This window comes from Camellia sinensis, chromosome 1 (assembly GCF_055761805.1).
Source record: "Camellia sinensis isolate YWXY chromosome 1, ASM5576180v1, whole genome shotgun sequence".
Taxonomy (NCBI): domain Eukaryota; kingdom Viridiplantae; phylum Streptophyta; class Magnoliopsida; order Ericales; family Theaceae; genus Camellia; species Camellia sinensis.
Window position 1 is genome coordinate 68,845,064 of NC_138961.1, and position 20,226 is coordinate 68,865,289.

Sequence of the window (20,226 nt, forward strand, 5' to 3'; positions counted from 1 at the left end):
AGTTTCACCTCCGAACTCACCTCTGTGTATTCAACAATGGAGACGAACAAAGACTCAATAGTGGATGTGAGATCAGTGGTTGAAGCTATATCTTCAGATGACAATGACGCTCCTCTTTACTAGGTCGAAAGCCTTTGTATGCATTACCGCCAAAACGTATCTTCTCTCCTCTCTCTCTCTCTATATATATATATATATATACATATGCTGATTATGTAATTTTGTAGAACTGGTTTCTAAAACTATTGTGAATGTGACGATGCCAAAAGATTTTTTTTTTTGTTCTTCATAATCTTCTAAATTTCACTGTAGGGATGGATTAGATAATCAAAATAGTATTTTTCACATATTTTGATTATGGGATAACCAAGCTCCTCAAAATCGTTTCTTTTTTTTTTGGTTTTATGTTTAACTTTTGGGAAATACTAAACACTTGTTTTGTTTTTGTTTTTGTGTTTAGGAAACAAAATTGGGTTGCTTTCAGGATTTAATTCATAAAAATATAAAACAAAAAAACGAAATGCAACAACCAAACAGAAGAAAAGAGAAGGAAAAAGTGGCAAAATATTATCTTTTAATGCTCTGTTTGTTTGAATGGAAAATATTTTCCAAAAAATGTTAGAAAACAAAAACGAAAAAGTATTTTCCATGGTGAACAAAAAAAGAAGCCATTTGGGCAGTAAATATTTTTCACAAATGTTTTTCAAAATACTACCAATATGTTATCACATTACCACCATCACCGTTGCCATCACTACTGCTGCCACCTCACCACTATACCGCCACCACCACCAAACATGGAAAAATGTTTTTTCCAGAAAACATTTTAATGGAAAAAGTTTTTTAGAAAATGTTTTCCGTTAATAATGTTTTTCGCCCAACGGAGCGGAAGTTTCATTCACCTTTCCTTTTCTTTTTTTGCTTTTGCTCCATAAACCCCTCCTTCAAAGCCAATATCAAAACACAATAACTGGGGTTTGTCAGCCTTTTCTGAATTTCTACTTTTCGGTTACCTGGTTTCATCAAAAGCTTTTCATTAATTCATATCGGCAAATGTAGTATTTATTATTGAGCTGAGATGCTTCCAAAAAAATATATAGCAATTACATGCATTTACTTTCATCTAGTAAACATGGGATATCAATCATGAATTTCTGAACGTTGTCTAATGTGGTGGTGTTAACAGGGCACAACGAGGTTTTTATTAACTTTGATTCCGCACTTCAAAAAGGTATGCTTTTGCCATCTTTGGGGAATATTGTCTGCTTGAAAGGTTTAAGTTAACATGAATGTTATTGTTGTTACTTTTACTAGGCTATTGCTTTTCTTAGTTTTATATTATTTAGAAAGTTCCATTATGTTGTGAAGGGTTAAGCTTTGACAATCTACCCTAGAAAAATGGGTTGAATCTCTCTCTCTCTCTCTCTCGTGTACATACTTGCTTGATGTTGCCCTGCCTGCTTCATTTTCTTGTTTTGAGCTTATGGACAATCATGTGAAGGTTTCTTTCTATAGTAAAATTTTTTCTACTTGCAGATCTTGTTGTCAGCCTTTGAGTGTCCACATTGTGGTGAGAGGTACTTATTTTTACGCCCTTTACAATTATGAGAATCTTTATAATATTTAGGTCAATTTGTCTTTTCTAACAGGTCCTTATGTTATCTGTCCGGTCTATTTGCAGTTTGCTGGTGAGCTCCAGCCCCGAGGGTGTCATTATCAATTGAACTTTCCACCAGGTGATCAAAAGGTTGTCTCATGTGGAATGAACTTTTATAAAATGAAGAAGTTATATAATTTTGCATTTATCAAACTATGCTGTTGTTTTTTTAATGAAAAGATGCTCATAAAGCTAAACTAAGTTGTCGGTCAAAATATAATAAAATATTTGTTTGTAATGAAATTTAATTTCGTTAAGCCCCTGTTGTGATGTGCCTCTTTGCGGATTTCTTACTTGTGAAAAAGAAGAAAATTGGAACTATCTATATTGTCTATTTGAGCTTTGAACTTAATTCCATACCACTTTCCTAATAGTTGAAGACTGTATATTGGCTAATTTTTACTCCTGCTTGAGAACTTATGATAGTAGTTTCTTGTGTATTTGAAATCATTTGCAAGTTCTACTAGTTGTTAGATAATTTAAAGAAAGATACAATCACTTTTTAAGATGTTTTGTCTACCCTTATGGCACAATGACTTCTCTGAATTTATGCTTTTCAGCTACCTGGTTTCATCCAAAGCTGAGTAAAAATGTGGTTGTAAATATGTTCATATGAACTGCAATCGTCATTTTAGCCGTCCTCTCCCACATTTGAGTTTGTAATTTGCATTTGTTATGTGTTCCTCAATGATGCAACAATGATTTCTCCTACTTATCTTTAGTTTGGGGTTATACTCTGTCTCAGGGGGTTTCTTTCTAGCTGGTTTGTAATTTTAAATTTTCTAACACCATGCATGCCTTTGTGAGGTTTTAGATGTAGCTAGTACATCTACTCTCAAGCTCTTCCTTCTCTTGTTGTTGTCATCGTTATCATTGTTGTTCTTGGTATATACGTACAAACTTTTGCGCTACAAAATTGTTTCTCTATTTTCAAGCAAAATGTAAGTCGCACTGCTCTTACTTGCAAATGATACACATACAAACTTTTGCTAATGGCTTAACTATTTTCCAAAGTTCTTAGGAAAGTAAAATTTTTGAAGTGTTATACTAATGGAGTTATTCTATGCAGATGCTCAATCGGCAAGTAGTGAAATCTAACACGGCCACTATTAAGGTATATTTTGGGTTCCACTTTTAACTTGACTTTCGTCAACTATACAATTTTCTTATTCTATTGGCGTTATTTTAGTAAAATTATATTAGGTAAACTAGACTTGGCAGTCTGCTGGTTTGAATGTTCAAATAATGTGTGGATTGTTTACATATGTCTATGATGGCTGTTCTACATACATACATATATTTGTATTGGGTGGGACCCTTGTTTCCTTTGATTTCCCTAGATTTCTCCCCTCAATCTGGGTTCTTTGTCTTTGTTTCCAAAATCTGAAGAAATTTTCATTATTGGGTGAAAAAGGTGAGTGCTTTGTCTAGATAATTTGTGAATATGAGTAACCCACTTTCCCCATTCATTATTTTCTTGTATGTAATTGAAAAAACTAGTATTTTTATATATGAATTATAGTTTGTTGTCTATGTGTTCTGCTTTTAGTATTTGGAACCATTTAAATCAAATTTGGTTGTTGATATTTTATCAGATCATCTACAATTAGTTGTTTTTTTGTTTGTTATAGGGTTTTACATTCACAATTTTTCTATGCTTCTGATTTAGAATATGAGGAAAATCGGTTTAATTTTTTTATTTCATGTAACAATTTTGGGTTTCTGAGAGTGTTTTTTTCTTCCCTTGTATAAGAATTAGCCATTATTGCTTCCTTGTGATTTATTGATTTAGGAATCGATTTGTTCAAAAGGGATTGAGAGGGTATGTATGACTATCCTTTCATGACCAGGAGGGATTAGTGTTCTATCAAAGCTGAAATCCTGACTCTTCTAGAAGGCCTTAGTGAAACCTAGGTAACTAGGTTAATCGTTCAATAAAACTTTGTGAAGTTGATTTTTTGTTCAGCAAATGCAAGGTGGTTTTGTAAAGAGGAGCCTTTTAACACTTAAGAGAGTGTTTGGTTTGTCGGAATGATTTTGGGTAGGAATGGGATGGTTGTTCTTTGACTTCCCAATGGAATGGTCATTCTGGTGATTCTATTTGGAATATATGCTTTTACTTTTTACCGTACCAAACATGGGAATGGATAATGGGTGTTTTGACGGAATAATCATTCCATTCCAACGTTCATTATAGTGAACCGAACACTGCATAAAACCTGACAGTTTCATTAATCATATACTGCTGATACTCATATTTAAATGCATTTAATCCGATATTTGTTCTGCTATTGTAGTAGAGGGACTTCTTCATATTTTTCTTTATTTATTGGATTAGGTGTTTCAAAGGTTTCCCTATATTTGTAATATGGATCGACAAGCTCATGATTATGCCGCAGCTATGGCATTTGTTCAGCAGCAAACAACTAATATTCAACGGCAGCAACAATTTGGCTTTCATCAACAGTTCCCTCCATCAGTACACGGTCCTCCTTTTCTTCCACCACATCCCTCTCTCCAACAGTATCTTTTTCCTCGTCACATGCAACAACCACATCAATTCCATCCTCATCCTCCACCATATCCTCACCTTCTTCATCTTCAGCGACAACAACAGCCTCCACCTGTATTTCCTCCACATATGCCCCCTCATCTTGTTCCTTCACCTTTCATTGGTCCATATGATTCTCCACCACACCCTACAGCTCCACTATCTGATCCTGAACTCCAAAAGCGAATCGATAAACTTGTTGAGTACGCTGCCAAAAATGGCCCTAAAGTTGAAGCCATGATTCATGAAAAACAGCAAGACAATCCTGATTATAGCTTTCTATTTGGTGGTGAAGGCCATAATTACTACCGGTACAAGCTTTGGTTATCTACACATGGCCCGGGTGGCCCCTTCAACCCGCCTTTCCCATCCTCTTCTATGCCTATGATGTGTCCTCCAAATCCTATGATGAACCAGTCATCGTTAAATGCTCCTTCATTGGGTGGTCCTCAAATGCACCAACCTCCTTTTACACCACCGTTTTATGAGCAACAACAGCACCATCAACATTCTCAGCCTTTTGTTGGTCATGGATGACCAGATTATGATCACTCTTCCAGGTCATTCAAAGGTCTCTCTGGACCTCTGCCTTCAGATGTTGCGATGGAGATGAACAATGTGCTTAACAATCTCACTGGAACCAAAGAGTCAATCAAAGGTGCCAAGATTTGGTTTATGCAGAGGTCTCCATTTGCACCAACTCTGGTCGAGGCACTGAGGGACAGGGTGTTTGGTGTGGATGATTCTGAGAGACAATTGCATATAATTTACCTTGCCAATGACATTCTATTTGACAGGTACACTTCCAGTGCTATGCCAAATCTTAGTTCAACATAAATTTGAGTGCTGTTGATATGAATTTGATTTTGGCTGCTTTTCTGTGTGTGAATACCTATTGCTTTATTTTCTTCTTCTTTATTACATCTATTGCAGGATTCTTATTCACTGATATTTTCTTCCTCTTAAATGCTTCCACTGCTTCATATCTCGTGGTGTCCACTGGCTACTCGAGTACATTATTATGTGTCCTTCCAAATTTGTCATATAAAAAATAATAATAAAATTTGATTTTCCTCCCAGATAGAAATTTCTTTTTAAGTTTGTTCAACTGGATACAATGATATTACACTGGTGTTTTAATGAATATGTGGTATTGATCTATCCTGCTAATTGTATTTTGGCAAGATAGCAATGTTCTTTGATTTTGATGATATAGTAAGGGGAATTAAAATCGAGCTATTGTGATGTGAACGCAGGAAATTATTTCTTTCTCGAATGCTTCTTAATTATTTAATCTTTTGGCTATCAATGTGTGCATTGATGCTACATATGTTTTTCTTTGGGTCATTCTTGAAATATGCAGCTTGTAGGGTAGGATGAACCTTTATGAGCTTGATAACGAGGCGCTTGCATTTAAGCCTGTTTTAGGTTCCATGCTTGCCTGGATTTACCACAACCCTCAAAACAAGGAGGAAAATCAATCACGATTGCAGAAAATCTTACAGTTCTGGGCTTCCAAGGATGTCTATGATCATGTTACTATTCATGCGCTTGAGAATGAGATGATTGGTGGACCACCAACGAATTTCTTTCCAAAGGAATTATCTACTGCTTCAACTGATCCCTCAACTGCAGGTTCTCTCTCTCTCTCTCTCTCTCTCTCTCATGCTGATCCTCAGCTCGCTTGGAAAATTGTAAGTTTGAAGAAAAGTATGATCTTTACTGTGGCTTTTTCGTCCTTAGTATGCATATACTCGTGTTTTCTGTCTGAATTTTTGAATTTATATATGTTGAACTTGATTTTCTCTGTGTTCAGGATTGCCACAACTGGCGACAAATCATAATGCCCTATAGTGGCAGCTTGATAAGCAAGGTTCGGTGCCAATATTGACTAATAAAGACTATCTTGATAAATTAGTTCCTTCTATACCAGCCATGCCATCATCCCTAGCAACCCAGCCGTTTCTTCCCAATTCAGTCCCTACCGGTCCTTTTACCGGGTTCATACCCATACAGTCTTCTCTTCTACCCACAAATCAACAAACTGCACCCCATCTATTGCCACCATCAACCGGCAACACGGGTGAAAAATTACCCCCGTGCCCTTTATTTCCACCTGGTCTTATTCCTGGAATGGTCAGAAAGATGCAAATCGACAGTGGGGTACCTTACTCTCCCATGAGCCCTCTCGATATCCCAACTGTAATCCCGCCTTCCAATGTATCTCCTTCTGAAATTCTTAATAGCGTATCGAAGTTTTTCAAAGAGATTGGAGAGGTTAACACTTTTGAGGGACCCATGAATGGGTCTGATTCGAAAGATGACGACGACGAGTACGAACGAGATTCACCGGTTTGCAAAGGTGGAGCTTGCATTCCTCCACCCCCAAATCTACAGGTGGATCCGGAGACAGAGACTTATGCTGATGGAAGTGTAGAAAGGAAACCTGGGTCGAGTAGCTCGGGACGGTTGGGACTAGGCGCTGCCCCTAATCCCAATGAGGCGAGTCAATATGATGATGTTTATTCTTCTTATAGGAAACAGAGAAGCTCCAATTACCATACATCTATGAGTGCAAGAGTTGCTACTGCAAGGTGAAAAAATTGATTTGTTGTAGCTCTAAATTGTAGTGGGACCTGAAAACTGGAGGTTACTGTTCATGTTCATTCTTGTTTTTCATTTCTCCCCCGCCTCCCCCTTTGTTCCCCTGTTTTTGTGCTCGGAGTTGGAAATACTTTGTACTTTTTTAATGCTAGGAGCATTAGGCATTATTGATTTTAGGGCCTTGTGATTTTGGTTGTTATGAATGTTCTAGTGTTAATGCATGGAAACGGTACACTTGCTTTTGTCTTTGTTTATGAAACTGATTCCTTGTGTTAGGTCCCTTGATTGTCAAATCCGGGTACAAACTTTGTGTTGAACAAGTTGTAATTTTCCTGTGTTTTCGTTCTTCCCGCTCGAGCGGGACCATTGGCGCTCGAGCGGATATTGTAGTCTCTCAGTATTTTGTCAGGTCTATAAAAATACTGGAAGGTATGATTTCGCGCTCGAGCGGGTCATCAAGCGCTCGAGCGGAACTCTGTTTTATCGCACGTAGATTTTGCTGAAGCCGCTTGAGTGGGATGTTGGACACTCGAGCGGAGATCGCGGACTCAGATTGCCTATTTATACTTGTTTAGGCTGTTTTTTAGGATTACTTTTTCTAGATCTTATTCAAGAGTCCTAGGGTTTTGTTTGAAGTTTTGTTTTGAGGTTTTTGTGAGTTTTCCTTGATGTTTTGAGAAGAGTTCTTCAATCATGATCTAAGATACATACATCAAGGAGTTGGTTACTTTAAATTCAAGAGAGAGATCTCTTCGGTGGATTCCGAAGATTCAAGCGTAGAGTATCAAAAGGAGTTTGATTCTGTACGTAGTCGTTCATTCGACAAGTGAAGTTGTGGATTCAACTTCAGGATTGATCAGTTCCGAGACGAAGGCGTGGTGAAAGAGTTACAGAAGATTCGAAGACAAATTGACTGAGTGGGGTAATTTGTGTGTTATCTTTGTAATCTTTCTTACTTCAGTAGTGGATTGATTAGTGGCGTTTCGCCCGTGGTTTTTGATTACAATTGAAGGTTCTTCAATTGTGGTTTTTTCCACGTAAAAATCGTTCGTGTCGATTTATTGTTTATTCCGAAAAACAAACAATCTAAATCACTTTCGTAAGTGCTTGTTGGTTTAGATTGTGTGTTTTGGATACTTGGGATTTGGAATATTTTAATCTTGATCTAATCACGAATCACTTAGGATTTTCACCTTGGTTTCAAACTTCTCTCTCTCTCTCTCTCTCTCTCTTTCTCTGATCTTTGTTTATTTATTTATTTATTTTGTTGAGAAAGTTGATCTTTGTTGATGAAGACCCTAAAAAATTGATTCCTTGGTTTCAAACATCTCTCTCTCTCTCTCTCTCTCTCTCTCTCTCTTTCTCTATGTTCGAACATTTTGGGGTGTATAAACCTTAGTTGAGATGGGCAAAGACATTCAGACATAGAATCAAAAATATTTCCCAATCCTTGAGCCATTCCCCCTAAAACACAACTAAGAAACTACTAAGATGAAAATGGTGAAAAGTGAGGGAAAGGGGAAAAACAAATGCAACTTTTGTTTAGCATTAATGTGGAAGAAATTACAATAAAGTTAATTTTGCTATGCAACTCACACTAACATGATAATTAGGTTTTTTTTTCTTTTTTTTTTAATTTCTTCCAAAATATAATCCCCTCAATTTTTTTTTTTTTTTTTTTTATAATTTGTCCAAAGGGTTACTCATGATTTCTTTCTTGCAAAATTTTGATGCTAATCAAATGCTTACAATAAAATATAATTTCCCTTACTATTTTTTTGGTGTAAAATATAATTTCCCTTTTATTTCTTTTCTTTCACTTCATTTTCTACTAGCACCCCAATGCCACATTCAAACATGCAGATAAACTCAGTGATAAAAATTGGGAATGAGGGGTGAAGCCAAACAGAAACTATAGACTACTCTCATAAAGTAACATCAGTTATCTAACAAGATACAAACTACCACGAGGGATCGTCCCACGTGTTTTTACAACTTGATTCCTTTAAAAACACAAAAAACAAATACAAAACAAAACTGTTTCAACTTGAAAATAGGAAATTCGTACAACTTGAAAATGATAGATAATGAGGACTAGGCGCATGTGCTTTCACTTGTATTGGAATACATAGAAACAACAAGAAAATTTCATACAGTTATTCCCTCCTTTCGTGTAGCATCAGTCGACTCATATGCAGCGTCAGCTGAAGAGGTGTCAATATCATTCAGACCCAACTCCTCATTCTGCTCCCACGACCTCTCATATTCCTCGACTGCACATTGTCAATATGACATCATACAACAGCAACATTAAAAAGAAAAAAAATGCTAGCAAAGTAGAATTAAGTGCCATAAATAGTTGTGAAGAGAAAAATCCTTAGCAAACACAGTAAAAATAGAGAAAAAAGAGTAGGCATGGGTTGGTACCCATTGGGGTCTAGAAGAGGTAGATTGGCTATAGACTTAACTTTTGACATGATTTGTACAAAGTGGCTGCCCTAAGAGCATCTCCAACGGTTAAACAAAATTTTCAACAAATTTGAGTAAAAAAAAGGCATTTGGCTCAATCTGATATCAATCAACGGTGTACTGTAGCTTTCATCAAAACGTACCGGACGTCCAGGGAGATGATCGGCCAGTCGACCGGCTGGTCGACTGGAAAGAGCAAAATCTGTACGATTCTGTAATTGAATTTTCAAGCTTGAGGGTCATCTGGGGGGTCGACCCCGGGATCGACCGGGTGGTCGACCTCCCAGTGTAAAATTTGTACAAAATTTTGCGCAAAATTGGTCATCTGGTGGGTCATCCAGTAGTGAAAATACAACGGTAATGAATAGTATTTTGGTGAAAGACCCAGTGCATTCTCAGTTTGGTGAAATTTTTGCATAATTCTCAATTTGATATCAGTTTGGTGAAACCATTGGAGGAAGAAAAAGTGGCTTTTTCATCAAATTTCAAATCTGATGCACAATTTGATGCACCGTTGGAGATGGCCTAATGCTCAAACTAGTAACATCTCAAGTTTAATAGGCCGAGTTTTAACCATTGAACCAGTGGTTAAAACTGCGCTAAAAACAGCATTGTACAATATGCACAAAATAAGGTCCGTCCAAGTCCAAGTTCTAGGGCTTGTCTGCCTAATATGAAGACCACATCAGATAAACCATAGCTCTATACATGTTCTCAAAGAAAGATATTATTTGAAGAAAAAGAAAAAAAAAACCAAAAAAATTAAAACCCCGGCCATTCTCCAAAACATGGTTATGAGGATTTTTAACTTGGCCGTTGACTCAGGGTTGTTTTAAGAATTGATTTTTTTTAGTATTTTTTGACTTTTTACAAAAAGACGTGCAAAAAAGTAGAGAGAAGAGTTCGACTTTTTTGTATTGACAGCATCATCCACAGAAGGGACATACAAGGCTACAACCCATAAAAAGCTTCCAACAGTTGTCTCATATAAATAAGATTGCACTAGAACACCAGCCATAGAGATGTGTGGAGGACTTACATGATAACGATGGTCATCTTTAACATCGTCAGTTGCCGGTGTGACAAAAGAATTAGCCAGGGCATCATCAATGATCAATGTCCACGAATCTTCCACACTCAGAAGCTGTATAGTAACAGTCAGACAGTTGAATGCTCACAGATAATTTAAACAGTCAAACAAATCACCAATAACATACATTTAATGCCCAGGTGGAGAAGACGCTAAATAAATGGAAATGTACAGCAGTCCATTTCACTATCCGTTGGACATATTCAAATGGTAAGAGAGAGTCAACATGGACATGCATTTCGTGTGCAGTCTTCAACATTGAGAAAAATGAACTGACAATAAATGAGTCACTTGAAAATTGTCTACACTAAGCAATATCTATGTATCTTGTGTGTGCGTGTTTTTTGCAATTCTGAATTGAGAAACAATATCATTTTCTACACCAACTACAATAATCTCTTTTGGGTGGTGGGGTGGTGGGGAGAGAGAGAGAGAGAGACAAGGGTTTGAGAAATGCCACAGTAAAGGATTTGCGGAACTGATTTGATAATTGAAGGGAAAAAATTTAAGGTTCAGGAAATGCTATAGGCATATGACAGATGGTAGCTTTCCTTTGTCATTTATTCTCCACTCCTTTTTTGGGATCATGATGGCTATTTAGTTCGCAAAAAATTGAAAACATCATATTTGAGAGTTCACTACCTTGTTAAGCCTTGCTTTGAAGTCTAGCCACTTGCTTTTCTTACTATCATCAAGACTGTCCCCAAAAGTAAATCCATGTACTCTCTTAAGATCTGCACAATTAATCATATAATATATAATTCAATTTGGCAAGAGATGTGTAAATGTTGGTGCATATAACCAAAAAAGGAGGAAAAAGAGACAATAAAATAAAAATTGATAGGATGACTAACTACAAAGCAAAAGAAATCAAAATTAAAATCACAGACAAATAATGTGAAGATGTCCATCTCCATATTTATAAATTAACATCAGTTATCTATTGATAACATCCACTAGCTCCCAATGCAAACTGTAGTATCTTAACCAGAGAGAGAGAGAGAGAGAGAGAGAGAGAGAACTGCACAAAGACATAAATTTAGGAATCCAAATCCCTACAAGTCAAACAACTACTAACATGTGAAAGTTGGTCAATCTATACCATCTTTAAAAATGAGAATGCAAAAAACCATCAATATTTGGAAACATATACATTCCTGTCCTATAATTAGAAAATAAATAGATGAAAAACCGCCAAGAAAATCTTCAGCTTAAGGATAGAAATTGCAGCATGAAAATGAAAACCAAAGGATGGAAAAGGTACTCACTTTCACTAATTTTAGTGATCAAACCTTCAACAGTAGTCACAACTCCACCCAATGTTCCACTTGTCAGCACCAAGTCAAGCTCTGGAACTTCTACACTAGCAGTATCTGACTGAGATATATCAAATGATTGTTAGTTAGCACATTTGAAGCCTATAAGCAAGCGTAAGTTTAGGGAACCCCTTGTTTTTTTTTTCTTCAGCATTAATTAGATTCAAACATCCTTAGTTAACTGTTGTCAGTTTTCATGAAGGCATATTCAAAATGTTCATTTGTACAAAAAATATGAGTGACGATGGCATACCTTTATCACATCACGGCTTAGATCATTAATGTTCTTCACAAGAACTGTAATTTTCTTTCCTTTTTCAGGAATACGGCCACCAGGCTTCAACTGCAAAGGGAAAGCATACACATCATTAGGATATTAAAAATGAGAATAGTAAAGAAAATATATACGTATGTACAAACCTCAGAATTGCGGTACCCACAAGCATCACAAGAGGATGCCATGACGATCACTTCTTGGAAGTATGGAATATCTATTAAATTGTTAAGCTCAACAAAGCCCGTGCATATTTATCCGTAAAATGATCTGAGGGAAAAATAGTTTTCATTTCCAACCACAAAACTCATGGTAGTAGAAACAATCTTAGATTCCTCAAATATCATTCTCCACAATCCTTTCAGACATTAAATGTATGCCATATTATTTGTATATGGCAAGTAGTATAAAAACAGAACCACTAGTGCCATGTCACATCTCAATGACAGAAGAGATAAGAAGGATACTGGTGACAAACATTCGAGTCTCACACTTGGCTGCACAAGTTCCACATGTTGATGGGAAGGTCATCACCTATCTAGCAAGAAGAAATAAATAAATAATTGAGTTGCAGCTTCCCATTTCATAAAAGAAACAGATGTGAAATTCAAGAAAATAGAGTAGCGAATTATCCATGCTCATTTTGCAACAAATTTACGTTCTACATTTGCACCACAAAAGACGGGAGGAGGGATAAGAAAGCAGGAGGTGGGAATGAACTTTTGAAAGGATATTTGTACCTCTTCTGGTGCAGAGTACCGAAACAAAGATTCAGCAAATTCTGCACTATTACCCTGAGCAATAGCCCGCTGACCAACTGCAGCTCCAATTAATCCTTGTGGTTCTCTTCTAGTTTGATCACCAGTACTGTTTAGTTCCTCTGATAATGCTTCATCACGATGTTCTCCCCCAAGTGATGGGTCGACAACGTACCCCAGTGACACTTGTTGCTCAGGAGTTCATTCATAGAACTTAATTATCGATGAAGGATCCGGAGATGGAGCAAACCTATCAGGGATTAGTGGATGCCCTTCAGATTACCCAAAAAAAAAAAAAAAAAAGAGAGACAGGAAGAGAAAGAAAGCAAGAAAGCATTTAAAGTGAGGTAAACAAGAAATCATTTGTTAATATACTTATTTAAAGGCCCCCCATTAATAAAAGGGAGAAACACAGAGAGAAGAACTAACTATGGGCCTGTTTGTTATAGCTTATTATAAACTAATAATCTATAAGCAGAATCTAAAAGCACCCCTCCCTGAGCCAAAGGATAATCAACTTTCTCCAGCTTAATTAAGCTATTTTTACCACTTATGCTGTTAACAAAAGTTACAACAACAGTCACACAAAATCTTACAATTTAAAAAAAGAAAACAATTTTTTTTTTTTTTAAAAAATATAACCTATGTTACATGGACCGAGATACAGGTGTCAGATGTGGGTATGTATCTAGAGGTCAGAGTTTTCAAACCATAAATTTAAGGGTCATGAACTCGGCAAAAACAAATGTCATATTTTATATTTTTAATCAAGTATGTGAGATAAAATGGTGCTATATGTAACTTACAGTGTCAAAAAGACATTTTTTGCAACTATACAACAATATGTACAAATAATAATAGTGTTACATACAATTATATAAGAAGTGTCTGTTGAAAAGTAGCTGACGCATATCACATACTCTTATCTGAGTGTCGGGTGTCTGACACGGGTATTTGATTTATTTTAAAGAGTCCGCGTAACATAGACAATAACCATAGGCAGCCCATTGAAGCTGCAACAAACAACACATACAACAGAAATACCATGATGAAGATCAAATTAATTAAACTCTCTTGTGCTAGAAATTTGCACAAGAATTTCAGCTTCCAAAGCAGATTTCTTGTAATATTGGAGGGTCCTTTTAAGTCTTAGCAGGGGGTTTGGAGGACATCCTCTCTACAGTTCAAATATCATTATATTTTTACTATAATCAGACCTAAAGCAGACACTTATGTAATGTATTATGTCATTTTATAGATTTAAATGTTAATGGGTGTGGGCAGGCACTTACGGGTTCTCAATGAAACTGTTGCCAGTAGGATCATCGAGAATGATTGTAAAGGATGACTCGGCTTTTGCACAAGCCCTCAATTTTGGCAAGAACCGGTCAATTGCTTCAGCAGATTGGGGATCCACTTCTGAAAAGCAGAAGATAGGTTGTAAGGGAACCTAAGAAGGAGGAGGAGGAAGATGAAGAAAATGGCTAGTGAGTTCAAATTAACATGTAACTTTCATTCTTCTTGAAGGGCCTCTATTTCATCTGCAGCTCGTAACAATATCCCTTCCACCTGGAAAACAGACAGCAGGGGTGGGGTTAATAGTGTACAAAGATAAGCATCCAAATAAATAACACAGATTATGTGGAAAAGAATAACACAAGATCAAACATGTTGACTCAAAACTGCATGAAAAGAAGAAAAAAAAGGGGGTTTTATTCAAAATTCATGCACAATGCACCAGCAATCTTGGAGAATATACTGAACTTTTAACTTATAAATTGAGCGACTCCTCGGCACTACTCACTTCAGAATTCTGAATTAACAAAATATTACTAGTTTAACATGACTGGACATCAGTTATACGAATAGGCATATAGGAACGAAGAGTTAATGGCCAAGGTAAGACAAAGAGCACAGAAACATAATCATGATAGCATGTTACACACAATAGAACTATTTATTGAAGTTATTATCCAAATGATGGGATAGGATGGGATGGGATGATATTAATTCCTACTCTCCAAGTGGCTTCTACATGTGATGCACCCAAACAAAACCAAAGAAAAGGAAAAATCCATCAATGGGAGATATCACCAATGCATTTCTTATCACGAAAAATGTAATAATTTGAAGAAAAAAAAATACATAAAAAAGTCCCACTTGATACAATACCTTTTTTAACACTCTGGTGTAACTACCATTGAAAAATCTATATTTGACAGAAATAAGATCATAAAAAGTTGCACGTGTATAGGAAGAAAGTACCAATTGCCAGTGGCAACCAGTCAAATTGCTCACATAATGTGTAAACATCTTGGCAAAAGGTAATACATAAACAAAAGGACAAGTTAAGCATCATAAGTACAGAAGATAATATGAAATTAGGAGTACATTATAAAACGAGATACCGTTGACAAAGATCCACGCTGAGCCTCTAGAGGAATCTCAAAATCCAGTTCAGGAATCTGTAAAAACCAATGATAGAAAAATGCAAATCTCTTAGATCATAATAACAATTCAAAGATGTTAATGATAAACAATGCATACGGGGAGGTCACACAGATCAATAGTCATCAATCATAACTGACAAATATGTACAACACCAATAATACATGCAAGATTCGTAACACTAGAAGTCTAATTTTGTTATTATTAGAAGGGGGCTGCCAATGATCAAAAAGCATCCTTTTATAAAGAGATGAAACTAGTAGATACAATGGCCCTGTTTGGTAGAGCTGTGTGAAAGTGATTATATAGCTTAACAACTTATAGCTTATAGCCGTGAACATAAGCTGATTTTTGACTTATAAATTAAGCTTCTCCTCTCCCACTCAAAGAATAAGTTAATTTTTGACTTAGAAAAAGTTATAAGTTGTATTGTTAAGCTGAATCAAACACATCAAAATAGCTTAAATTAAACTAAAAGCTGAAATAAGCTGGAAATAAGCTCTACCAAATAGGGCCAATGATTAGAAGGAGAACTAAAATACTTTGTTTACAATAAACTAAATTGGGGGGGGGGGGGTGGAGAAATCTAGGGAAATCAAAGGAAACAAGGGTCCCACCCAATAAAAATATATGTATGTATGTAGAACAGCCATCATAGACATATGTAAACAATCCAGTCATTATTTGAACATTCAAACCAGCAGCCGCCAAGTCTAGTTTACTCAATATAATTTTACTAAAATAATGCTAATAGAATAAGAAAATTGTATAGTTGACGAAAGTCAAGTTAAAAGTGGAACCCAAAATATACCTTAATAGTGGTCGTGTCAGATTTCACTACTTGCCGATTGAGCATCTGCATAGAATAACTCCATTAGTATAACACTTTAAAAATTTTACTTTCCTAAAAACTTTGGAAAACAGTTAAGCCATTAGAAAAAGTTTGTATGTGTATCATTTGCAAGTAAGAGTAGTGTGACTTACATTTTGCTTGAAAATAGAGAAACAATTTTGTAGCGCAAAAGTTTGTATGTATATACCAAGAACAACAATGATAACGATGACAACAACAAGAGAAGGAAGAGCTTGAGAGCAGATGTACTAGCTACATTTAAAACCTCACAAAGGTGTGCATGGTGTTAGAAAATTTAAAATTACAAACCAGCTAGAAAGAAACCCCCTGAGACTGAGACTAACCCCAAACTAAAGATAAATAGGAGAAATCATTGTTGCATCAGTGAGGAAGACATAACAAATGCAAATTACAAACTCAAATGTGGGAGAGGACGGCTAAAATGACGAGTGCAGTTCGTATGAACATATTTACAACCACATTTTTACTCAGCTTTGGATGAAACCAGGTAGCTGAAAAGCATAAATTCAGAGAAGTCACTGTGCCATAAGGGTAAACAAAACATCTTAAAAAGTGATTGTATCTTTCTTTAAATTATCTAACAACTAGTAGAACTTGCAAATGATTTCAAATATACAAGAAACTACCATCATAAGTTCTCAAGCAGGAGTAAAAATTAGCCAATATACAGTCTTCAACTATTAGGAAAGTGGCCTGGAATTAAGCTCAAAGCTCAAATAGACAATATAAATAGTTCCAATTTTCTTCTTTTTCACAAGTAAGAAATCCGCAAAGAGGCACATCACAATAGGGGCTTAACGAATTTAAATTTCATTAAAAACAAATATTTTATTATATTTTGATTGACAACTTAGTGTAGCTTTATGAGCATCTTTTCATTAAAAAACAACAGCATAGTTTGATAAATGCAATATTATATAACTTAAAAGTGCTTGATTTTATAAAAGTTCATTCCACATGAGACAACCTTTTGATCACTTGGTGGAAAGTTCAATTGATAATGACACCCTCGGGGCTGGAGCTCACCAGCAAACTGCACTTCATTGTTCCTACAGATAGACCAGACAGATAACATAAGGACCTGTTAGAAAAGACAAATTGACCTAAATATGATAAAGATTCTCATAATTGTAAAGGGCGTAAAAATAACTACCTCTCACCACAATGTGGACACTCAAAGGCTGACAACAAGATCTGCAAGTAGAAAGAATTTTACTGTAGAAAGAAACCTTCACATGATTGTCCATAAGCTCAAGACAAGAAAATGAAGCAGGCAGGACAACATCAAGCAAGTATGTACACGAGAGAGAGAGAGAGAGAGAGAGAGAGAGAGAGAGAGAGAGAGAGAGAGAGAGATTCAACCCATTTTTCTAGGGTAGATTGTCAAAGCTTAACCCTTCATAACATAATGGAACTTTCTAAATAATATAAAATTAAGAAAAACAATAGCCTAGTAAAAGTAACAACAATAACAATCATGTTAACTTAAACCTTTCAAGTGGACAATATTCCCCAAAGATGGCAAAAGCATACCTTTCTGAAGTGCGGAATCAAAGTTAATAAAAACCTCGTTGTGCCCTGTTAACACCACCACATTAGACAACGTTCAGAAATTCATGATTGATATCCCATGATTACTAGATGAAAGTAAATGCATGTAACTGCTATATATTTTTTTGGAAGCATCTCAGCTCAATAATAAATACTACATTTGCCGATATGAATTAATGAAAAGCTTTTGATGAAACTAGATAACCGAAAAGCAGAAATTCAGAAAAGGCTGACAAACCCCAGTTATTGTGTTTTGATATTGGCTTTGAAGGAGGGGTTTATGGAGCAAAAGCAAAAAAAGAAAAGGAAAAGTGAATGAAACTTCCGCTCCGTTGGGTGAAAAACATTATTAACGGAAAACATTTTCTAAAAAAACTTTTTCCATAAAATGTTTTCTGGAAAAAACATTTTTCCATGTTTGGTGGAGGAGGTGGTGTAGTGGTGAGGTGGCAGCAGCAGTGATGGCAACAGTGATGGCGGTAGTGTGATAACATATTGGTAGTAGTTTGAAAAACATTTGTGAAAAATATTTACTGCCCAAATGGCTTCTTTTTTTGTTCACCATGGAAAATACTTTTTCGTTTTTGTTTTCTAACATTTTTTGGAAAATATTTTCCATTCAAACAAACAGAGCATTAAAAGATAATATTTTGCCACTTTTTCCTTCTCTTTTCTTCTGTTTGGTTGTTGCATTTCATTTTTTTGTTTTATATTTTTATGAATTAAATCCTGAAAGCAACCCAATTTTGTTTCCTAAACACAAAAACGAAAACAAAACAACTGTTTAGTATTTCCAAAAAATTAAACATAAAACCAAAAAAAAAAAAAAAAAAAAGAAACAATTTTGAGGAGCTTGGTTATCCCATAATCAAAATATGTGGAAAATACTATTTTGATTATCTAATCCATCCCTACAGTGAAATTTAGAAGATTATGAAGAACAAAAAAAAACAATCTTTTGGCATCGTCACATTCACAATAGTTTTAGAAACCAGTTCTACAAAATTACATAATCAGCATATATATATATATATAGAGAGAGAGAGAGAGAGAGGAGAGAAGATACGTTTTGGCGGCAACGCATACAATGGCTTTCGACCTGGTAAAGAGGAGCGTCTATAGCGATCCCGGGTTTACCCTTGTTGTACAGTGATCCGGACATGTGTCCGTGGATGTTGGTTGTTGTTTATTATCTTGTTTGCATCCTCTTTACTTTGTATATTGAGTTATAAGATGTGTTGGGCAGGTTTGTTTCAGGTTGGTTGTGTTTGGGAGCCTAGTGTTGCTGCCCAGATTTTTGGACCTTCGCTCGAGCGAGGAGTTTGTCGCTCGAGCGAGAGTGAGGTTCGTGTCTGGTGGGTCGAGCCAGGGTGGCTTCGCTCGAGCGAGTGTTGCGTCTGGTTCTGGACCTGAGAGTTGCCTTTCTTGGCTCGAGCGAGCTTTTCGTGGCTCGAGCGGTCTGGGTTTTTCTTCGCTCGATCGAGAACTTCTTGGCTCGAGCGAGAGTTTTCTGTGTCTGGTCGCTCGAGCGACCAAGGCTTCGCTCGAGCGAGCGTGTTTTATATCAGCGGACAGTAGCGATTTTGAACTTCAGTTTTTCACTTCTTTTTTTGATCAAACCCTAAATCCGAGACTCTCTCTCTCTAAACTTACATTCTCTCTAAGATTTGATCTCCCTAGAGTGTGAATCTAGCCTAGAGCCTTTGTTAAAAAGATAGAGGGCGTTGAGAGCTTTGATTTAATCTGAAAAAGTTTGGATTTGGAGCAAGTTGATCTTCGAGTCTTCATCTCCTTTTTGGCTTAAACTTCGAGGTAGGGATATCCTACTCCTCTCTATGGATTTTGTCTTTAAATTTTGGTATTTTGAGATGGGGGATGTACTCCGCGGTTTAGGGGAAGATAGGGGATGTACCTCTAAACCGGATAGTGTTGGAAGAAGATAGGGGATGAACTCCGTAGACACAGCTCATATGCTTGTCTAGAGAAGTGAAGATAGAGCTTATATGCTTATCTTAGTAAAGTGTGGATACAGCTTATATGCTTATCTGTGAATGTGGGATATTGTTGTTATACATATCTGTTGAGAAAGCGGATATAGCTCATATGCTTATCTGAATGTAAATGATGATAGAGCTAGCATGCTTATCTGTTGAAAAGGGGAAAATGAAAGGTAACTTAGACTCATAAGTTGTATGACATAAATGTGTAATTTATGTGAATGTATCTGTGTTAGCCATCTATAAATTGCTAATCTTTTAGTCATTGTTCATGGTTGCTTTAGTGTATTTCTACTGGGCTGTGGCTCACCCTATATGGGAATATCATTTTCAGGTACAGGTAGCATGCCACCTCCAAGGGCATAGCTGGGAGGCTAGAGGCGGACATACTTTTGTCGCTTAACTTTTGATGTATTACATGTAACTTCAAGCCAAGGGCTAAATGTGTAAACGAGTTAGTACTCTTTTGTTGTAACCAAGTGTTAACTTGGAAAGCTGTAAGCCCGTAGGGCATTTTGTTTTGATGTTAACATGTAATACTTATGTAATGGAACTTTAATGAATAAAAGAATGTGGTTAGCTTCTATGTAAATGCATGTCTTATCTGATGGGTTTAATGTTGCTATTTTGAGGGCGT

At 36.2% G+C, this 20,226-nt stretch overlaps 3 pseudogenes across 2 annotated transcripts in view; 2 read left to right on the plus strand and 1 right to left on the minus strand.

The window, feature by feature from the left end:
• The first annotated feature begins 333 nt into the window (after positions 1-333).
• LOC114303966 (SUPPRESSOR-OF-WHITE-APRICOT/SURP RNA-binding domain containing protein 1-like) overlaps positions 334-20,226 on the plus strand; it is a 64,543-nt pseudogene continuing 44,650 nt past the window's right edge. The window contains exons 1-4 of the transcript XR_014335955.1: positions 334-1,231; positions 1,537-1,577; positions 1,682-1,736; positions 2,727-2,771. The product of XR_014335955.1 is annotated as an SUPPRESSOR-OF-WHITE-APRICOT/SURP RNA-binding domain containing protein 1-like (transcript). The remainder of the gene's footprint in view (positions 1,232-1,536; positions 1,578-1,681; positions 1,737-2,726; positions 2,772-20,226) is intronic.
• On the plus strand, positions 4,026-7,054 carry LOC114260909 (SUPPRESSOR-OF-WHITE-APRICOT/SURP RNA-binding domain containing protein 1-like; annotated as a pseudogene).
• LOC114260910 (uncharacterized) lies at positions 9,871-18,769 on the minus strand (annotated as a pseudogene). Its single transcript, XR_014335962.1, has 15 exons — positions 18,659-18,769; positions 17,575-17,619; positions 17,195-17,235; positions 17,009-17,090; positions 15,979-16,023; positions 15,128-15,184; positions 14,230-14,288; positions 14,012-14,140; positions 12,702-12,969; positions 12,429-12,495; positions 12,108-12,178; positions 11,941-12,030; positions 11,640-11,748; positions 11,014-11,105; positions 9,871-10,425 (listed from the first exon to the last, which is right to left on the minus strand). The product of XR_014335962.1 is annotated as an uncharacterized LOC114260910 (transcript).